The 20,823-nt window shown below is 43.8% G+C and overlaps 1 long non-coding RNA gene across 2 annotated transcripts in view; it reads right to left on the reverse strand.

Annotated features, from left to right (window-relative positions):
* Positions 1–2,606: 2,606 nt before the first annotated feature.
* LOC149873631 (uncharacterized) overlaps positions 2,607–20,823 on the reverse strand; it is a 62,933-nt gene continuing 44,716 nt past the window's right edge. The window contains exons 5-6 of one of the 2 annotated variants that reach the window (XR_016439872.1): positions 3,107–3,179; positions 2,607–3,017 (exon numbers count right to left, since the gene is read on the reverse strand). This is a non-coding gene — a long non-coding RNA (uncharacterized LOC149873631). Of the gene's footprint in view, positions 3,180–20,823 lie in introns of both variants that reach the window. The other variant, XR_016439871.1, reaches the window with a different exon arrangement.

Below are 20,823 nucleotides of genomic sequence, written 5' to 3' on the forward strand. Positions count from 1 at the left end.
TTCCTGTTGATGTCACCATGCTAGCCCTCTGGATGGGAGTTAAGCCTTACTACTACAATGTTCTCCCATTTAAAATGTCACAAACTATGACTACCTTTTGTTTGTGACAACTTTTTTTGGCACTTGGACAATGCCAAAGGCCAGGACATCAATTTTCTCACAACTTATGCTACCATAACAATTTTTATAGTGGCACATAGGCAACATCTGTTTGCATCCTTAACTGCCATGGTTTTAAGGCTCTTGTCTATGGGCATCTGTATACAAGCAGTGAGGCTGCTTCAATGTGCTGTAATTACAGCAAATCAGAGTAGGCTTGATTAATCAAGTCTGCTGGAGCATAGTAATTACTGTGCTCCAGCAGACTCTGGTATCTTGGGTATCAGTGTCCCTGTACTTAAAAATGTGGGGCTGCTTTAACTGAAGCTCATTGAACAAGCTTTAGTTAACGTGCCCCTGTGACTATTTTTAAGTGCATGCTGATACACAAGATGCTCCAGGCGCTTTAATTAGAGCTGCTCTCAGATCTGCTCTGATTTACCCCCCTTTTCCCCCTACCAGCCACTCCTGGAGCACGTGCCTAAATGCCTTATGTTGCCCAGTGAATGTAGAGACATGAGGTAAAATACCAATCTTACTGAAGTCAGTAGAGCTGGGATTTCAAACACAGTGCTACAGTTAGGAATAATGGGTCTGATCCTCCTTTTGCTTACAGTAGATAGAAGCAGCAGTGTAACAATGGGTGGGGAAGGGGAGCATGAGCTCTGCATGCTGCCTAATGGGGAGTGCCAGAATGCAGCTGGGAGAGGACTTTACCTTCCCATCCCTGTCCCCCACTTTGCTTTCACATCCTGCACACTCCTAGCAGCACTCTGGCTTCAGCAGCATGAAAGGCAGAGAAGCAGCAGTGGTGCTGCTGGGAGATCTATCACTTCCTTTTTTTGCCACCAAAAATCTTTTTTTTTGGCTGCTCATCACTCATGTTAGTGATATAAAAAGGAGGTGACCCTCCCTCTGTAGCAGTGAACGCATAGCTGCTAAAGAGTGCTCTACCACTGCCCAGGGGACAGTACCGGCCAGTTATGCCTCTGGAGTTAACCCTGGTGTAATGTAATGGATGCAAGTACAGTTACCCTTGATTTACACCAATTTCACTGAAGACGGCTTCCATCTTCATTAGTGTTCCATAAAAATCTAATGCCACCAATGCCAAGGATGTATTTTTCAGTCCTGTAACTTCAGTGAAAGCACAAATAAAATTGACACAAACTTACATTAGAGCTGTAAGAGTTGGGAGAGGGACTTCAAAAGAGCTGGGATTACTTGGAGGTCCCCCTGCTGGAAGGACCTACTGGAAATCAAAATACATCTGAGAAAATTCACAGGTTATTCAACTAGGACATTCTTTGGGAACTTTTCTCCCCATCGTGGAATAATAAGAGCTCAGGGAGCGGAGATCTACACAGACGTCTCACCTCCAGGGGAAAGTGGTGTAGTTCATTGAGGTGGTAAATTAAAACATAAAACTGCTCCTGAAATTTTGAAAGGTTTAGGAGCCAGGTGACTGCTGTGTAAGCAAGAAGACAAGGGAGGAAACAACCATTATTCTTCTGGTGTCTGGCATGTGTTTGGTTTTGCCAGCTATGTATATTGTGTAGTCTCAGATCATGTGTGTTGACCCTTCTTAACTATTGAATGCTATACTTCATCAAAGCAGTGTTATTTCCATGCACATTTTGTTGTTGCTGTAGATTTACATGGATAGATGTATAAGCGAGGCAGTCAAAGGGAAAACTTATTTTGAAATGACCCTTACGAGATTACTGAATATAAGAGGAACCTGCATGCTTTAAACTACATTCTGAGTCTTGGACTGTGCTAGTATTTTACCAAATGGACACCTCTTTGGAAACTAGTCTTGATTTAATTTCTGAATTTTAGTTGCTATTGAAGAACGCTGGTGGCTTTTCTGCTTGTCTTATCATGCTTTATTCTTCCCCCAAAGCTCGGCTTCCTAAGCATGTTAACGGGCTGCATGCCTTTGTAGTGAGGGAGAACAATAGGAGAAAAGGAATGAAGTTAGTATTACTGCAGCTGCCCCTGCAAAAGGCAAACTTGGGAAAACTGGTTTCCTCTAATTTCCAGATGGAGCCCTTACAAGCTAGTAAAGGTGAAGGGCACACCCTTTATGCCATGATTACGACAGTTCTTAACCTTTCTTTGTCTTTCTATTTTCTCTTCTGTTTCCTACAGTCCCTTCTTAGCATCTGATACAGTAAACTGCTGTTTATGAAAGCTTATGCATGTCTGATTTAATTAGTCTACAAGGTGCAGCTCTACCCTGCCTTCTGCCTATTTTGTCTGCTGCCCTTTTCAGCCCCTGGCCTTTCCATTTTCTGATCTTAGTATTTTTAAATTTGGAGGTTTCTTAGTGCTCATTTTTTTCTTTCTCCCCTGCTGCCTGAACTAAGGGCTTCCAGCGATAGCTAAGTCGGAACGGGTCACACCAGCTCTTGAAACTAAGGCCAGGTACAGGCATTACATTTTTACTAACATAAGTGATCGGAAACTGGTCTATACCCTAAACAGAACAGAAGTTTGGCATGCATATACTGGTTTAAAAATGGCAGAATCTAGTCTAAGATTTGCCCCCCATCAAAAGGCAAATGTTTATTCTGTTCACTACTGGTCTAAACTATGCAGCTTACAGAAAACTGTGCAACTTAGATTGATTCTGCCTTGGGCTTTTTGGATGTCTGTACCTAGCCTTAGTTGAGGAGAAAGATTGCAGCCTGTGAACTTTTACTTCAGCCTACAGCTCATGAATAAATAGGAGCCATTCCAGAAGCCAGCTGCACTGGAAGCAGGGAAATAATATTGGTACCTTTCAAGGAGGACCTGCAGTCTTACCTACTGCTTTAGAAGGTCATTTGAAAAGGATGGTGATGCAATGCCATGCAGGTTTTTCTTCTTTTTCTAATATTCTCCTCCTTCCCATAAGTCCCCACTGGATAAATCTGGATCAAATTAAAAATCTGACTAAAATTGGAAAACTTTGCATTAGAGATTTAAAGTACAAAACATGAAAAGAAAAATGATAACTTACATAAGCCCAATACTCCACAGGATAACCGATTCTAAAATACCAGGTTTCCGCAAAGGCCATCATTAATTCATACCTATAACAGATGAGTTTAAGACTTTAATTGGTTGGTCATGTTCAAATCAGAATAATGAATATGAATGTCATTTATTAATTAGAATGATCTGAATGACTTGATTTTTAATTTTTTTTTAAATATTTTAATGTGAATATAATGCTTGTTATATGTAAACATGGTAATACTTTTTTCAGAGTAATTAGGGATTTCCAGAATGAGTTTGTGGTTAAGGCAAGGCATGGGGTAGAACAGCTCCGTTCCCAGCTCCATCAGACTTCCAAGGTGATCTTTAACAAAGTCATTTGAGCTTTCTGTGCTTCAGATCCTTGATTATAAAACAGGAATAGTAATACTTCTTTCCAAGGGTCTGTTGAGGATTATATTATTAATATTTATGATTCTGTGGTAATGGAGACCATGTAAGCATAAGGGCAGATGGACAGTGAAAACCATTAAGTTAATACTTTCTACTGGGTTTCTTAAAGCAGTAGATACATGCATCTGAATAACATGAAGGGAAAATCTACAAAGCATAATGCTTAATGGAGTCCATGGAACAGCCAACTACTATGAACTTGCTGGAGGGCATTTGAGTGAGGAACACCACTGTTGTAAAAGGATCTTCCTATAAATGTTAAGCAAACCATTTCAGTATTGTAATAGGATTGAAGCAAACTAATAACATTCCTTTCCCACATTATGCTCTACAGCTGGATGGCATGCAGTATGCATTACTTTGTGTTGACTGAGGGCTTAATTGAGTCTTCTGGAAGTTAGAGCACCTCCTGCTCTGTTACTGTGATGCTTAGGGCGCTTCACAGGATTATTTCTGTCCCATCTAACAGAAATAATCAATTAGGGCTGTGCAAAGCTTTGGGTGCTGATTTGATTCACAGGAGATTCGGCCCGATTTGGTGGCTGAATCTCCAAATCTGAATTGAATCAGAGGACCAATTAAAAGGTCTGAATCAATATGAAGCTCTCTGAATTGGTTCGGAAAAGACTTGGAGAGCTTCAGTGATTTGGGCAGTCTCCGCTGGTTGCAGCAGGGAGCTGGACCTGGACTCCATGCTGGTAAGTAGGAATCAGGGGAGGGGAGGGGAGGGGAGGGGGGAGGAGACCATGGGGGGGGACCCCTGCTAGGCCCCATCCACTGACTGCCCCCTGAACAACCCCCAACCCCTGCCCACTGTCTTAGCCCTCGGTTGTTTTTAAAAAAGCCCCCACTCACCAGCTGCTGCCAGATAGAGAGACAATCCCTGCTGCCTCCCACTACCCCACATTGTGTGAGGAGCTGTGCCATGAGCCCCCCAGCGCCTGCCCGCTCTCCCAGCCTCCCCATGGCTGCCCGGCCCACCACAGTTCCCAGCCCATTAAAATAAACTAAAACCCCCCCAAAACCCACGCACTCACCAGCTTCTGCAGTGGCCTTGGGGCTTCTGGGGAATCATGACATAGCTTCCAAACAAAATCCCCAGTGAAATTTTGCACAGCCCTACTATCCCCACCCCTGACACATAGACCTAATAGCTTAACCTGCCACAAGTAAAGCAGAGAGACCACAGCAGCTAATATCCTGCCTCTATAAAATGTTGTCAGTATATGCTCAAGAGGTCCTGGATAGAGAGCCATGCCTCCTGCTACCATGGAAGGCAAACCCCCCTATAGTCCATACCCATCTGACCACAGGGTAAAATTCCTTCCTGACCCCAAGTATGGTGATCTGTCAGACCCTGAGCGGAGGGGCAAGACCCTTTAGCCAGGAACCTCTGGTTTTGCTCCTAGGAGGAGAATTGGCACAGCCCAGCTGAAGTTCCTATCTTTAGCTGTAGCCAACACCCAATGCCTTTGGGGATACTTAAAAACACCATGATACACATAGCAGAAAAAAGGGTAGAGAGGGAGCAGGAGCAAACAGAAAAGCCCAGAAGCATGGGAAATATTTGTGGTAAAAAATAGTAATACCTAGATCATCCCCAACCTGTGGCTGTCCAACCTCTTCTTGAACACCTTCAGTGATAGGGAGACCACAGCTTCCCTAGGCAGTCTGTTCTACTGCCTCACTAACCTCACAGTGAAGAAGTTCTTCTGGATATCGAAACTAAATGTACTTTGCTGCAACTTCAAGCCAATGGTTCATGTCCTCCTTTCTGCAGCAAGAAAGAAAAGGTGCTTTCCATCTTCTTTATGGCATCCTTTCAAGTATTTGAAGACTGCTATCATGTCCCCTCTTAAGTGCCTTTTCTGCAAGCTGAATATGCCTAGCTCCTTCAGCCTCCCTTTATACGACTTGTGTTCTGAGCCCTTGATTATCTTTGTTGCCTGTCTCTGGACCCTCTCTTAAGTGTTCCACATCCTTTTTAAAAATGTGGAGCCCAGAACTTCATACAGTATGAAGGTCTAATCAGTGCTAAGTTGAAGGGCACTATACCTCCTGTGTCTCGTACCTAATGCTTCTATTGATGCAGCCCAAAACCACATTCACCTTTTGAGCAGCTGCATCACACTGCAGACTCATATTGAGTCTGTGGTCTACTAAGACTCCCTAGTCCTTTTCCATAGAGCTACCATCCAGCCAGGTGTCCCCCACCTTGTACTATGTATTTTTCATTATTCCTCCCATGGTGTAGTTCCTTGCCATAATAATTGCTGTGATCAGTTCGTATGCAACTTATAGGCTGGAAATTTTTCATTAGGACCATTTGGTAAATTCTTATGAGTAACAAGTGAATAATTGCAGCATGTCTAATTGGAGATAGGAGGAAAAGAGTTTTCTAAATATACACAGCTTATCAAAGTCAAAAAAGGCTGAAGGACTCTTAGGGCATAAACAGAAATAACCATTGTATCAATATCAAGTTATATTGATACAGACCATTCAGGTTAGCTAAATCACTGTAATTAAACTGCAAAGGAAACAAAATTTAAAGCTGAAATAGTTTTGCTGTACTTGTATTACTACAGGAGTCTGTAGATGTAAAAGTACTTCCTAACAACTGATACAAGCTCTAGAGTGACAGCTCCCCTTCCCCTTTTAAAGTGTTTAAAAAGTAAAATTAGGATCTAAAATCCACATAGGTGGCACTTTTACACATGTAAGTAGTATTGAGATGCCTGCAGGTAAAATAGAATTGGACCTGGGTGACTTCCTAAAAGTTACTGAGTTCAACAACATTAATTTGTGAGAAAGTTATGACAAAGTTGGATTAGATGGTTTATAGTGATCCTCTCTGAAGATTTATGACTTTATCAAAAACATTTCCCCTCATTTAAGAGGATTTCCTCACCCACTTTTAAATCCCCCATGGACTTCAGTACATTCTCAGCAGTCTCAGGACTAAGTCAGGGCTATCCAACTAGTGGTCCGTGGGCTGCATACAGCCTGGGTGGTGTTAAGGTGTATCCCTTGGGCTCCTACCTGGCTATCACGCCCCACATTTCTCTGGCTGCAACAGCAGCTGGAGTCTTTGAGCTCCCATCCTTCCTTTGGCTTTTACTGCTTGCCCCTGCTGTAGAGGGCCAGGGCAGTGTAGTGTGATGTGGCTCATGGAGCTGAGGGTAAGCCAGAGGTTGCACAGGTGGATGGTACAGCAGGGAAAGGTGGAGTGAGGATGTACAGTGCAGGGGGAAGCTCCCATGAAGTGCAGGAGGAAGGGGGACATCTACCCTGCACAATGCCCAGGAGGCCCATGGCTCACCCTGGTGCAGGCCATGGTTGCATAGTCTGGGACATTTGGTCCGCAGCAGCTAAGAAGCTGGACAACCCTGTTATAGGTCATATTGTGATGTTCTTCATGTCTGGATCCAGACATGCAGGCACTTGTGGTTTGTAGCACTGCAAGCTCTTTGGGATGCCACAAACTGCACGCATTGTACATTAGACCATGTGTAGTGCTGCTAATTTGCAGTGCTGGGGCAAAATTTGCCACCAGGATTTACCAGAAGCAAAAAATTACCCTGAAGAAAAGAGCAGTGCAAAGTGCACATAAATAGCGTGCACATGGCCAAACACAAAGACAGGGGAGAGCAGCTAGGGCTGCCTGTTCCACTGGCTCCCCACACTATGGATCCCCCATCGTGGGCATCTGGTGTCTCCTGAGTCAGGGGGGGCACTTGCCCCCCCCAGCGGTTCCCCCACCGCTGATCACGCCAACCCAGAATGCCAGTGGCTTGCCCAGAAGTGCCAGCATCACTTCTCCTGGAGCTCCCACTCCCTGGCCGATACTCTCAGGGGGGACACCAGACCTTCTGCCTGCCCCGCCCATCGCCTAAGCAGGGAACGCTGGCTCTCAGGGGGTGCACGTGCACCTGCATGCACCCCCTACATGTCACCACTGTCCCCCATGTTGAGGCACCCTGCACCCAAGCCAGCCACTCCTCAGCTGGCTGGGGTGCCAGGTGCCTTGTGGTGGGAGAGCAAGCAGCCTTGGGTTAGCTGCTCCCCTGTCTCCATATGCCTCCATGCAGGGGCTTCACTGTGGAGCCTCTACACTGAGGTACATGGAGCTCCTATTCTGAGGCACACTGAACCCCAGCCAGCCACAGAGCAGCTGGCTGGGGTACAGTGTACCTCAAGACAGGGAAGCAGCCAGCCCAGAGCTGCCTGCTCCCCTGTGTCAAGGCACACTATGCCCCACACACAGGGACTCTGCAGCTGCATTAATGTAGCCTTGAGCTGCTTGCTCCCCCATCTCTATGTGCCGCTCCCCAGCTGGCTGGGGTACAGGATGCCTTAGCATGGGGGTTGCCTACTAGCTAGCCCTGTCCTGAGGCACTGTGTGCCTCAGCCAGCCCCTCCTGCAGCACATGGAGCAGTGGGACCCAATGTGTCCCACTGCAAAGTGCATGGGTAGGGGGCATGCACTACGGCAAGAAGTAGCAGCACAAATTTATGGCACTACTATTTGTGATGCTGCAAATGCACACCCCTGCTTGTGTGGATGTGGCCCATGAGATAATTCCAAGGCTGACTTCTTTAGTTCAGACAGAGGTAGTTAGCCATGTTATTCTGAAGTCAGGCAGCAGGTAGTGTAGAGGTGTAGTTTATGCATCTCTGTTTCATTTAGTCTATAAGGAGCAACCCTACCTTGCCTTCTCTATTTCAGTTAGCAAGTGCTGGTCAGACATTTTAGTTCAATACTGCATAGCAAAAATTAATAGTAAAAAAAAAAAAAACCCTCCCTAGAAACCATCCCTCTTAAAACAGTCACAGTCAAAGAACAGTTTAGATTCAATTAAACTGATAGGGCACACAGTTCAGATCCAATTTAATTATTTCTCATTTTATGCAAATGAGATTTCCAATTGTAATGAATCAAGCAATTATTTTCTCCTGGCAGTTTTTCATCTGTATGGTTAGTACTTAGTATTTGCTCTGCCCCTAGCTGAATTAAAACAATGGAATGGTCCGATTTTTCAGTGGAGTTCTGGACATGCTACAGTCAATTGTAGTCTGGTTCTGGCTTAAATCAATGAAGGGTATGTTGTGGCTAATTTACCACATAGCAAAATTCAGGTTGTATTTTTAGTAAATAAGGTTCTTGCAAAAATAATTGTGTGTTACACTTTTTCTAGCTGGAGCCAAAATTCTGAATGCAAACATCCTGGCCATTTGGGGTGTTCATGTAGAAAGCTCTTTGTCTTGTATCTTTTCACTGGAACTATGTTTTTTCCAAAACTGAGTACATAATATAGCCCAGGTATATATGCTGCAGCATTGGATAAGCTCATACACAACTCCTTCAAGAGTGTACAGACCAAGAGGCATTCCATGGTCTGTGTTTCCATGAGGTCACATATCTGTGCCGGTCTAAGGCAGTGTTTCTCACCTAAGCATGCCACAGCACCCTGAGGTGCTGTGAGATTCTTTTAAGGGTGTCCCATGGTTCCATGCAATATTAGTAGTGTTAGGCATGCAAATACCTACATATATTTTACATGATAAATCCAGAGATTTTATAGGAATCCACAGTGTAAAAACCATTCTGACCTTGCTGTGGTCTTTTGGAGTTCTTTGCAACAGTTTTATTTTTCTGTAATAATAAAAAAGTGACAGCTAACAAGTAGCATTCTCCAAAGGGTGCCTTGAATCTAACAAGAAGTATCAGGCATCAAGTAAAATATCAGAAACTTTCATTCACCTCAGTACCTACTCTGCATATACCAATCTTTCCCTCACCAGGCACAAGTATTATGCTGCTGAGCAGTAGTGTGCAAGTGTAGTAGATCTTGGTGTTGTTGGGCTGGCTCCCTATTGAGAATTTATGAGCTTCCTTAGTACAGTGTTCCTGATGTTCCAAATCCTCTTTTCCACATAAGCCCTGAAATAAATATGAGGTCCAGTGCCAGGTAGACTGGATTCTAGCAGTGGGTGAGTTATATCAAATTCCAGGTTTAAATGACAAGGTTCTTTGGGTGAATCTGATATCTTTTATTAGACCAACTTAAATAGTTGGAAAAAAAAATTATAGCAAGTGCTTGGGTTTAAAAATCGCTCATCAGGCTGAGGAAGTTTCTACAGTTGGTGTCTGCTCTTCCTGGATGGAATGAATAGTAAAGAACAGGTTATAAAGGTTATAATGAGATATTTATAAGCTTCATGAGTCTGGAGATGAAAAAGAATCACTTTCATTGTAGCTTGTTTGGCACATAATTGGTTTATGGGAAAGTGATATGAGGACCCAGAATGTGTTGATATTAATGTATTTTTTACTTGGACAAAGTCCATGACTTAAGTGGTAAGTTTAAGTCATCCATATAGATAAACCATCCTGTGCCAAGAGGTATTGGTTGGCCATTTGTGTAGACACTAGTACTCTTCCTTGCAGTAGGACATTTTGTTGTCTTTGCCATCAGCTTTGCTTGTTTCATAGTTCATCCATTTTCAGTAGAGACTGTATCAGTTGTATCATGTGATGATCTTTTACCATGCTATATATTTTTGCAAGGAGCTTCTAATGGTTTACAGTGTCACATGCTGCTAACAGGTCAGTGAATACAGGGCCTGTAAACATATCCTAAGCATCTTTTGGTGTGCTAAGTGATGTTGAGTGCTCAGCTGGTATATGACTTTTCTAGGTGGAGTCCATCTGGCTTTGTAATAGGGTGAGATAAATATATGAAAGAGCTAAGTTTTTCACCTTCCCGAAGTGTACACTTTAATAACAACATCAAAAATTATGAGAGTTGGCAATACTGCATTCCTCATGGAGTTTATTCCTGAAGTTAATTCATTCATTCAAGTTTATTGGATACTATGTGCCAGAGTGACTAATTTCCTGGTCTTAGTGCTAAAGCTATGGCTTGGGTTGCTTGTGTGATGCTGTATGGTTTTCAAGAAGTTGATGTGTAAGCTGTCTGCCGTAATGTTGTCAGAAGTGGATCCAGGATTTTGCAAAGAAGGTGTGAGCAGCAACCAGTAGTGCAAGAGTGGCTGCAACCACTACTGCCAGCCTCATTCCTCTGGCCCCAGGGTGAGCAGACCACACCACAGGAGCAGCAGTCAGCGACTTTAAGTCCCCAAAGCACTTAAGAATTCCACTTCCTTCCCCACCCTGCTCAGAGGCACATACTTCCTCTCCCCTTCCCTCCTCCTCCCCCACCTGCTGCTCTCCCCACGTCCCAGGGGTGAGGAGAACTCCAAAACCACTCCAGGCAGGCTACATGAGGACCAGACTCAGCATGGGATAGCAGCAGTAGTGGGCAGGCAGGTTCGTCTTCCCCACACCTGCTCTTAGGCTGGTGGGGAATAGCTGGGAGGACCAGGCAGAGAGGAAGAAACCTGCCTGTCTGATGCTGCCACTGTCCCATGCTGGGTCCAGCCCCTGCACAGCCCAGCGGGAGTGGGACAACAGCTCCCTTTCCCCGGGGGACAGTGGCAGCGGCAAGTAGGGGAGGGGGGAATGGGAAGAGAGAAGATGGGGAGGGCAGTGGAGGGCATGTGCCTGTAAGCAAGGAGAGAAAGCAAAAGGGGATTTTTTATCTTTTTCAGGGACATTCTGCTGCTTCTGTCACATGATCAGAAAGGGGTGTGACCATGCCATGTCTCCCCCTCTGGTTCCACCCTGGATGTTGTAGCATTGTTTCACTAGTAAACTTCCTTATAGCTGCCCATGCTTCCTTGTTGTTGTGGACTATACCTATGCTTTCTGTGAGGTTCTGCCATGGTTTTCATTTTTCCTCTGTGAGAACAGAGACCAGTTCATCACCTGCTATGATAGTTAGGTCTATGAAGTTAGGTATATTTCTAATTTATTTCAAATCAGAAAGATTCCAAAGCTCTCTCTAATATGCACTAATGCACTAGGGTGAAATGCAGTAAATGTTCAACAGCATACAGCAAACAATACATAAGGATTTTGGTCATGAAGTGGATACTATCATTATCAACTGAAATTACTGATGCTTACTTCTCTCCCCTGTGTAGAAGGATTTTACGGGTGATAACTTTTTTGGACCAGCTGTATGGTTGGGAGAAATTTAAACAAGCTTTTAATACAAAGTACCCTTCCTCAGGTCAGACCTGAAACCTAAGAAAGTGCATCTTGTACCCAAATGCTTTTCTAAATCTCCTCCAGCCACACAGTTGGTCCAATAAAAGATATCACCCACAAACATCTCTGTTTTCACATATTTCCTCATATAGACCAGCATGGCTTAAACATCACTCCAGTACTTCTACATATGGAATGAATGTGCCTTCATAACACTTTGTAAAGTAGCATTCAGGAATGTTTTGTGCCATTTTTAAGAGATGGGGAACAGAAACACACAGAATATATGTGAATTAACCACAATTATTTTGGAAGTCTATGTTGAGGTCAGGCACTGAATTCAAGTCACCTGAATCCCAGTCTTGTGCCTAAACACAGGTCCATTCCTTTTCCCAGCTAGCAGAATATAACTCACTTGCTCAGGACACAGAAACTAACTCCCCTTATGAATGTGCATTTAGCTAATGTTTCATATGTGACTACCAAACTGAAAAGGAAATTCTTCTACAAGCCATCTGCATACAGCCTTTAAGGAAAACTGCATGGGAACAAATAAAGTTAAGAACAGTCCATGAAGAAAATGGTCTCTGCCCTATATATGTCATAAAGCTACCATTTGGAGGAGCAAAAAGAATCCATTGGCCTTGCCTAGCCTACCTTCCTCAAACAAGTTTGTCAATAGTGTTAATGTTATCAAAACAGCTAATGCACCAAATGTATCATTAATAACATATCCACCTCTGTTTATTCCCTATTGAAAATCAGATTTTAAAATAACGAATGCTCTCCTCAAACACGCTGACTCAGAACCTATGCAAATTAGCATGTATTTTACATATAAAATTCAAGTGTGTGTATTTACCTCAGAAAGAATGAATCATCCTTTTGCATGCCAGGCTTTTAATCTGAAGTAATTCTTCATTCTGAGCCATGATTATTAAAGTTCATCTAAAAGTAGTTAGTATCCAATGAGAATTGCTGATAGAATTATTATCCACCTAAATGCACGTTCCCACTCTATATTTGCTGTGGGACTCCTTTCTGGTTTATCAGTGCCAAGGTGAATTTTCTCTACAGCTAATGTTCTCCATTTACTGGAAGGTGCAGGGAAATAAGTGCTTGCTCTTATTCAACCAGAACCAGCGGTTTCAGGCAAGGTAGCTGAAGTATAACAGCAGGTTTGTAATAGTAAAGCAACAAGTAATTTATGAAGTTTAAAAGACTGCAACATTCAAAGCTGACTGCATCTCTCAATCCCATTTTGGGCCAGATTATATCATGAAGATGCTGGCCTGTATTTGGAGCATCTGAAAGATGAGTAACAGCAGAGACAGATATCAATATTCAATTTAAGTTGAATGCACAGGATGCGTACATCTTCTCTTAGGGTTGAATACTACTGCCTGTAGGGGTAGCAGGTGAGTCCTTTCCATGTATGGTCTGTAGAGAGCTTAATGGAATCTCTGACATTTCTTCCTTTGGGTGCCAAACCTTTGCTTCCAGAAAGGTGTTTTCAGTTTTGTTTAATTTTTCCCTCTTTCTGTTGGGGTTTAGGAATATAAGGGTTGCCAGTCCTGAGAATCTCATTGTTATGGGTGAGAGGCTTTTGTGAAGATTAAGCTTTTGCAGTACATCGTAAAAATGGTCAGGCAATGGATTCATCTGCTTTCCTCTAGCAAATCCCCTGAAAAAGAACATTTTGTCCTCATCTCTCACCTGCTTTGCCCTGAGGCTTTGTGCTCTGGATTGCCTTATAAAAGTGCAACTCTCTTTGTGATTCATAGCTGGAAATACAGTTCTTGCTATGTCTGGGGCTTGATCTATTAACTGTTTTGAAAATTAGAACCCAGTCTTTCACCTGCCATTGGATGCTAACGGCTAGTGGCAGGAGACAGAGGGTGAACTCGTTTTGTACCTTTTGGATTTTGATGAGACCATTGTAAATTCCCACCCCTTCATAAAAGGGTTTTGGAAAAAATGTATAAAGTTCATGCTTAGCTATGGAGACTTGTCTGCAATAAATCTGAACAAGTGTTAATTAGGGTGGTGCCTTCCATCGCAACAACTGAGATCCAGGAGGAACCATTCTTCTACGTCCCCCAGCAGCATACAGCTTGTCAGGGCAAGTAGCATTCCGCCTTTATCACCACAGGTAGCTTTTCTGGCCAGTATAAGGGAAGATGCAGACCCAGATTCTTACACGCTCTCTTTGTGGTTGAATACCACCCAAGCAGATCTCAACCAGGGAGCACATCCTGTATTCAGAAGAGCTTGCCGAGCCACTGGGCAGAGCTGCTTGAGTAGATATTTCCTGTACTCTTCTCCAAGCTTTGCAATAGCTCCATACAGCATGGTCCATAACTGTTTCAGAAGCCACATACTGCATTAAGAATAAATATGAGGCTTAGGTTTATATTTGAAGAGCATAACAGAGCCATCAGTGCCCTTATCATGGGCAGTGCCTTGGCACTAGGTACTACTTCTTGAGGCACTTGCTTGTACCCATGTTTACACCTACAGACTGGTCACAGGGGAGTAGCTGTATGAATGAATGGAAATGGCTCCAGTGGCTTCAAGGTGTGGACTCCACTATTTGAACATGAAAATGAAATCTATGTGCTTCAAATGGCAGCATTTGTTTATACCAGGGTGGCATCCACATTTCTCTTTTAACTGTTTTAGGTACTCAAGAAATCTCCATGCTGCACATATCAGGTGTTAGATACATATCTCTAATTTTGCTTGCCACGGCACTACTTTCAGAGATCCAAAGTAAGTCAGGTGGCCATCACACAGTTTATGTGGATCATCTTTTATCATGCAAGTTCTTAACTGTCACTACTCTTTCTTGAAAGTTTATCTCCTATAACATAATGGTGTAACAGTTGACTTACTAGTTGTTACTGATGATTACTAATTTTATTCCTGTGATGCCTAAGAGCTCTGGTCCTTGACCAAGATGGTGTCTGGCACTGTATAAACCCAGACTACAGAGATGGTCCTTGTCCCAGAGTGTTAACAATGTAAATATGAGATGAGAGACAACACGTGAATCCAGATGAACAGGGGAACACAAGGGAATAATGAGATGATATCAGTGAACATGTTACAAGACAGGTTTTCACCAGGAGACAGGTTTTCACTGGGCCTAAGAACAAAGGGGATTTTGAATGAAGGACCTGAAGGAGATTAATAAGGAAGCCAGGCAGATGAGGAGTTGCTTGTAAGTGAAAAGCAAGGGAGAAAGTACAATAATACTTGTTTAACTTTACTGAGTTCACTCCAGAATTAAGTCACTACAGCTGAGACCAGAATTGTCCTCCCATGAGAAGAAAATTGACTCCTAGGTCCAGACCTTTAACAACTGAGAATCTCTATTCTAACTTTCAAATACTCCTGAAAATGTGCCTGCTGAGTTTCTATCCACATTTTTTATATTTGGCAAAAAACATAAATCATTTGCTTATGGCAAGCAGATGCAATGGGTGTACAATTACCCGGTTAGAGCACACATCTGTATGATGCAGATAAGTAATAATTTTCCACCTGTGCTGTGAGATGCATGCACAAAAGAGAGAGAGAGAGAGAGAGATTTCAAGGGAATTGTATAGGTAGCAAGTATTCATATTGTTACCACCCTGGTTGCTGTTAAATGGTAAACCAAAGTCCAGTGGCGATGAAGATTTACTGGGGCCCTGGGCAAACAGAAAATTGGAGACCCCTACCAGGTGGGGGCAGGTTTCCTCTGTGCCTGCCAGTGGGCTGCGGCTTGGCCCTCCCTGCCTCCTTGGCACATCCGGATCAAGTGCTGTGGAGGTGAAGGCAGCCCTGGCCCTGACCCAACCTGGCTCCTCCACCTAGTAGTTGTTGTGTAGCCAGGGCTGCGGTCCCCCAGCACTGCAGGACTGGCCAGGGCTGGGACCGGCCAAGAGGATGGGGCATGGGCTCCACACTGCCACCAGCTGCCTGCCCACCCCTCTGCCAGGCCCAGCAGGCAGGGCTGTCCCTTTCCATTCTGTCCCAGTGGTGCTGGTGGCTGCCTGCAGATGGAAGAGAGCAGGAGCAGGGCTGCCTATGGGGCCTCCTGCCAACAGATGGCCCCAGGAAGCCACCACCACCCACATGGAGCCCTGTGCCAGCCCCCTAGCCTCTGTCCTGGCCCAGCTAGAGAGGAGAAGGTATGCACTGCCAGCCTTGGATACCCGTGGCCAGGCTGCCTGCCTGGGCCATGCTGTCCCTGGCACCCCAGGGGGCCCCTGATTGGCAGGGGCCCCTGGACCCAGACCTCATGGGCCTGTGCATTAATCTGCCCCTGCCAAAGTCATAAGAAACCCAATCATGTCAGAGAGGGCAATAACAACTGGATTGTGTTTTCTTTACCTTGTTGAATTTTATTGTGTTTCACATCTTTGAAAGTAAATTGAGTTTATTTTTGCGCACACAGCAAAAATTTGCCAAAATGTAGACAACTCACTATCTAATATTTTTCAAATAAATACATTGCAGACCCCATAACAAAATCTCTTTCAAAGCTGCTGATATGTTTCAGCAAAAATTTCATAGGCTCTAAATGGCAGAATGAAGAAAATGATGTACATGTTACTTCTGTAACTCCATCCAATCATCTTCATCTGCTGAGATTTGCAAGCAAATTAACTTTAAGTCTTATCCTTTTCTGATATCTTTTCTACAGCAAAAGAGAGATTTGCAACCAAACAGGCCTCTCTCAGAATTGAAAGCAGATTTGCTTTTTCAGAATTTGCATTTCTTCAGCATAAACATATCTTTTCAACAGATTTACAGGAAATGCACATTATCTGGCCTCCTTGTAACTCAGCTCTTTAAAGCTCTTGTTTATTGCCTGCAGATTCAGAAGTTTCTATAATCCTCAAAAGTATAACTGTGTCTGTTTTGGTGTGTACATATTTATGATGGGTTAACAATCTTTTTAAAGAGAAGTTAAAAACCTTTAAATTGAGCTTCACTTTCTGTGTGAATCTTTTTTATTGTTATTATAGGTGATACAGGCAATTACCCCTATAGTTAAGACCACCAGACATATGGTTCTTTTATCATTTGCTTATAATTTGCCAAACTGAAACTACCTGGGATAAAATCTTTCCTTCCAGGTGTCTTGACATGAACTATACAATCCTGATTATTCCCTGAGTACTATCCATCTACTGCATTGAGACAAGGATTCTGTGAGGGAAAAAAAAAAATTCTAGTACTCGATTATGTAATTAAAGACTAACAGAATGTATATACACCATGGGGCAGAATTAAGCTTGTATGGGAAATGAATTCTAGCATTTCCTAATTTTTGAGTGTTTGACCATGAGCTTCAGCTTTCATGTATGTGTTGTTTTTTTGCAATTGATTTTATTTACAATAGTGACATATTTGTTGTAGGAAAGTACTATTTTTTCCAGTATGTGATAACCTGCTAAGTGGGAGGCAGACTCCATCACCAGCTTTTTTTCATCTAAAATTCCAAACAGCTATTCAGTGATGACACCCTTCAGTCTCCACCAGTTTAGTCTGGATTCCCCATAGAGAGGAAGGAAGCATCTTATTTCATTATTCATCTGAGGTGAAATTCCAACATGAAACTGGTGTACCAGGTCTCTATTCAAAATGATGCTTGGCTGCAGGGTTGAATTTCACCCAGTGTTCCAGTTCCCGTAACAGCCATAGAAGACGTGCTCACTTTGCAGATCTGTTAGAGTCTAACAGATCTGTGAATTCTGCTAAGTACCTGTCATCAACAATCTCAGACAGGGCACAAGGAGAAGAGAAACCTCCTCTCAGTATCTTCCCAAGCATTTGACTTCCACTCACTCTTTGGCTTCTTCGGATGTTATGGCAGACTCTTTCACTATCCTGGAACACTGAAAGATTAACAGATAGAACCAGCTCAATACAGGTTTTCTATGCTTCTTATCACTGTTGGCAAAATTGGCCAACTGTAGCCTTGGTCCACCATGATCCACTGGCTGGGAAATTGGCTCCACGGTCGGACCCAGAGGGTGGTGGTTGATGGAAGTCAATTGTCATGGTGCTCTGTGACCAGTGGGGTTCCCCAAGGCTCTGTCCTTGGACCTATATTTTTCAACATCTTCATTAATGATGTGGACACTGGAGTCAGAAGCAGACTGGCCAAGTTCGCCGATGACACCAAACTTTGGGGTAAAGCATCCACACTTGAGGACAGGGGGGCAATTCAGGCTGACGGGGCAATCCAGGCTGACAGGCTCAGGAAATGGATGGATGAGAACATGATGATGTTTAACACCGAAAAAGGCAAGGTTCTCCACCTTGGGAGGAAAAACCTGCAGCATCCTTATAGGCTCAGCAGTGCAATGCTGGCTAGCACTACAGACGAGAGAGACTTGGGGGTCAGGATTGACCACAAGATGAACATGAGCCTTCAATGTGATGCTGCGGCTAGTAAAGCGAGCAAAACTCTGGCTTGCATCCATAGATGTTTCTCAAGCAAATCCCAGGACGTCATTCTCCCATTGTACTCGGTCTTGGTGAGGCCACAGGTAGAGTACTGCATCCAGTTTTGAACTCCACAATTCAAAAAGGATGTGGAGAAGCTTGAGAGGGTGCAGAGAAGAGCCACATGCATGATCAGAGGTCAGGAAAACAGACCTTACGATGAGAGGCTATAGCTATGGGATTCTTCAGCCTGGAAAAGTGCAGGCTTGGGGGTGATCTGATAAGTTTATAAGGAGTGTTCACCAGGATCTGGGAGAATTGTTTGTTCACCAGAGCGCCCCAAGAGATGACAAGGTCAAATGGTTATAAACTCCTGCAAGACCGTTTCAGGCTACACATAAGGAAGAACTTCTTTACTGTCCAAGCCCCCAAGGTCTGCCATAAGAAGTGGTTCAAGCACCCACTTTGAACGCCTTCAAGAGAAATCTGGATTTTTTTTTTTGTTGGGATCCTATGACCCCAGCTGACTTCCTGCCCCTGGGGCAGGGGGCTGGACTTCATGATCTCCTGAGGTCCCTTCCAGCCCTATTGTCTAAGAAATCTATGACAGCTAGAGTAAAGGGGGCACATTCTGAGTCTCAAAGAATATGTCACTCCTCCTGATACTTTTATGCTTGCTTTTCAATCAACTTTTCCCCCCCCCAGAATTGCAAATTTACAAGCCAACAAAGTACTTTATGTGATTTCAGGGTGATAATATTTCTTTTATAAATATGGCCTGCTATACTTTACATATGATAGAGGTATGTGTACATTTTTTATTGCATTGTAGAGGAATATCATAAAGTGCACCGGGGAAGGAAGATTCTTCACTCTGAGCTACCTGTGTTATCTAATTTGTGGGCTTGGGTATGTGAGGCACTGAAGTGAGTAGTTAGGGCTTATTTCTAGGCAGTGCTCCCATCTTCCCCAGACATGGCATAGACATATGCTTTTTTTCCCTGCCTCTATCTGCTTCTTAGTCTTAAAAACATACCAATCATTTCATTTTCAAGTCTATTTTGAACTAGTATTTGACTGTCAAGCAGAAATCTTAGAGGTGGGTATTTAGATCTTTTTCCAAACAGTTATTCACTTTACATACCCTTTTGCAAGTGCAGTGGAATGAACCCATTTCATAGTGAAGTAATTTTATTCACTGAACAGTTTTACTATCAACACATGTTCAGGTTAATCAGAATGGCACAGTGACTTCATTTATAATTTAATCACTGTGTCACATTTCACAATAACAAACTCCAGTGTCTTAAGACAAATACTGTAAAATGCTGCTTGGAGAAAGCAGAAGAACCACCAGTGAAACCTTTGTGCTAAACCCAGGAATGACTTAAGCAGGGGAATCAATTCTGTGGTCAATAGAAGATGCAAGCTCATCCCCATGAGTGACTTCAACACAAGAGTTGGGCAACACTCTGAACTCTGGAGTGGCACCATTGGGAAATAGGGGTGGGGAAAGTCAGCTCCATTGCTATCCTCCTGAGCAAATGTGCACAGCATGACTGTGACAGGGGGACATCCTGAAGCTGCCCTCTGTGTTGGCCTACCCACTTGTCTTGGACAGTCTGCCCACCTATTTTGCGGCCACACCTTGTTAGTAAATAATTAAGTTGTTTATTAGGCGGGAGGCTGCCCTTCGTGCACTAGGCTATACCAAGCGGTACATACACTCTCCGACCTCCCTTACACATGTCCCATGCTTCACAGATGTTACTACTGTTGTCAACCCCAAACACCCCTGGTGTCGAACCCTCTGGCTTCTGTCTCTCTGCAACATGCAGGCACTGGGTTCTCTGGTGACTGGCTTTCTGTGCCTTTCTCTCAGATGACTGGCTCAGTGCCTCTCCTGGGCACCTGGTTCTGCACCCTCTTATCTGCATCCCTCTGGCACTATGCTTACTGTTCCTGACGCTGGGCTCTACCAAATCATATGCCCTATCTCTCCAGGAGCTAATGAGGCCTTCCCCATCTAGCCTTATCCCAATCCTTTGGGGTAAACATGAACACAAATACAAACCCCTAGGCTATAACTTAAATACTAACAATAACAACAACGCTATGCCTCTATAAGGGGACAAACTTCCACTCAGAGTAATATGCATCTATTCTAGGTACCTGGGAGACTCACTATAGTCATGTAGCGCCTAGATAGCAGAGCAGGCAGTAGCAGGTCTCAAGTAACATCAGCAGGCAGGAGCTCCTTCTCTGTCAATTGCCAGAAAGAAAGTGCGTGTCTGTTAGCTAGAGCCTGGGCTTATATATCCCAGAACCCTGCCTCCTGCCGGTCAGGTGATGTTGGCAGGTATGGCCAATTACTCCTTTAAGCTGTTATCCTGGCAACCTGCAGCTGGGGAGCTCTGCTTAGGCTGCCAAGCTCCCTGGACAGGCTTCTTCAGCCTTAAGGAGCAGGCATACCTAGTGCCTTGCTACAACTCGCTCATCATGAATACCATGTTCAGACAAAGTGAGAGATATAAGACCACTTGGAAACATCCACATTCCAATAACTGGCACCTTCTTGACTATATTATTGTCAGAGCTCATGAGCATACTGATGTCCATATCACCCAAGTCCTAAAAGGTGCAGATGACTACTGGCCATTTAGTCAGATCTATCATGGAAATGCATCTTGTACCACAACACCTTAAGCAACCAAAAGGAATGTGGA

Source organism: Crocodylus siamensis, chromosome 1 (assembly GCF_052110815.1).
Source record: "Crocodylus siamensis isolate JL-2025a chromosome 1, ASM5211081v1, whole genome shotgun sequence".
Taxonomy (NCBI): Eukaryota; Metazoa; Chordata; order Crocodylia; family Crocodylidae; genus Crocodylus; species Crocodylus siamensis.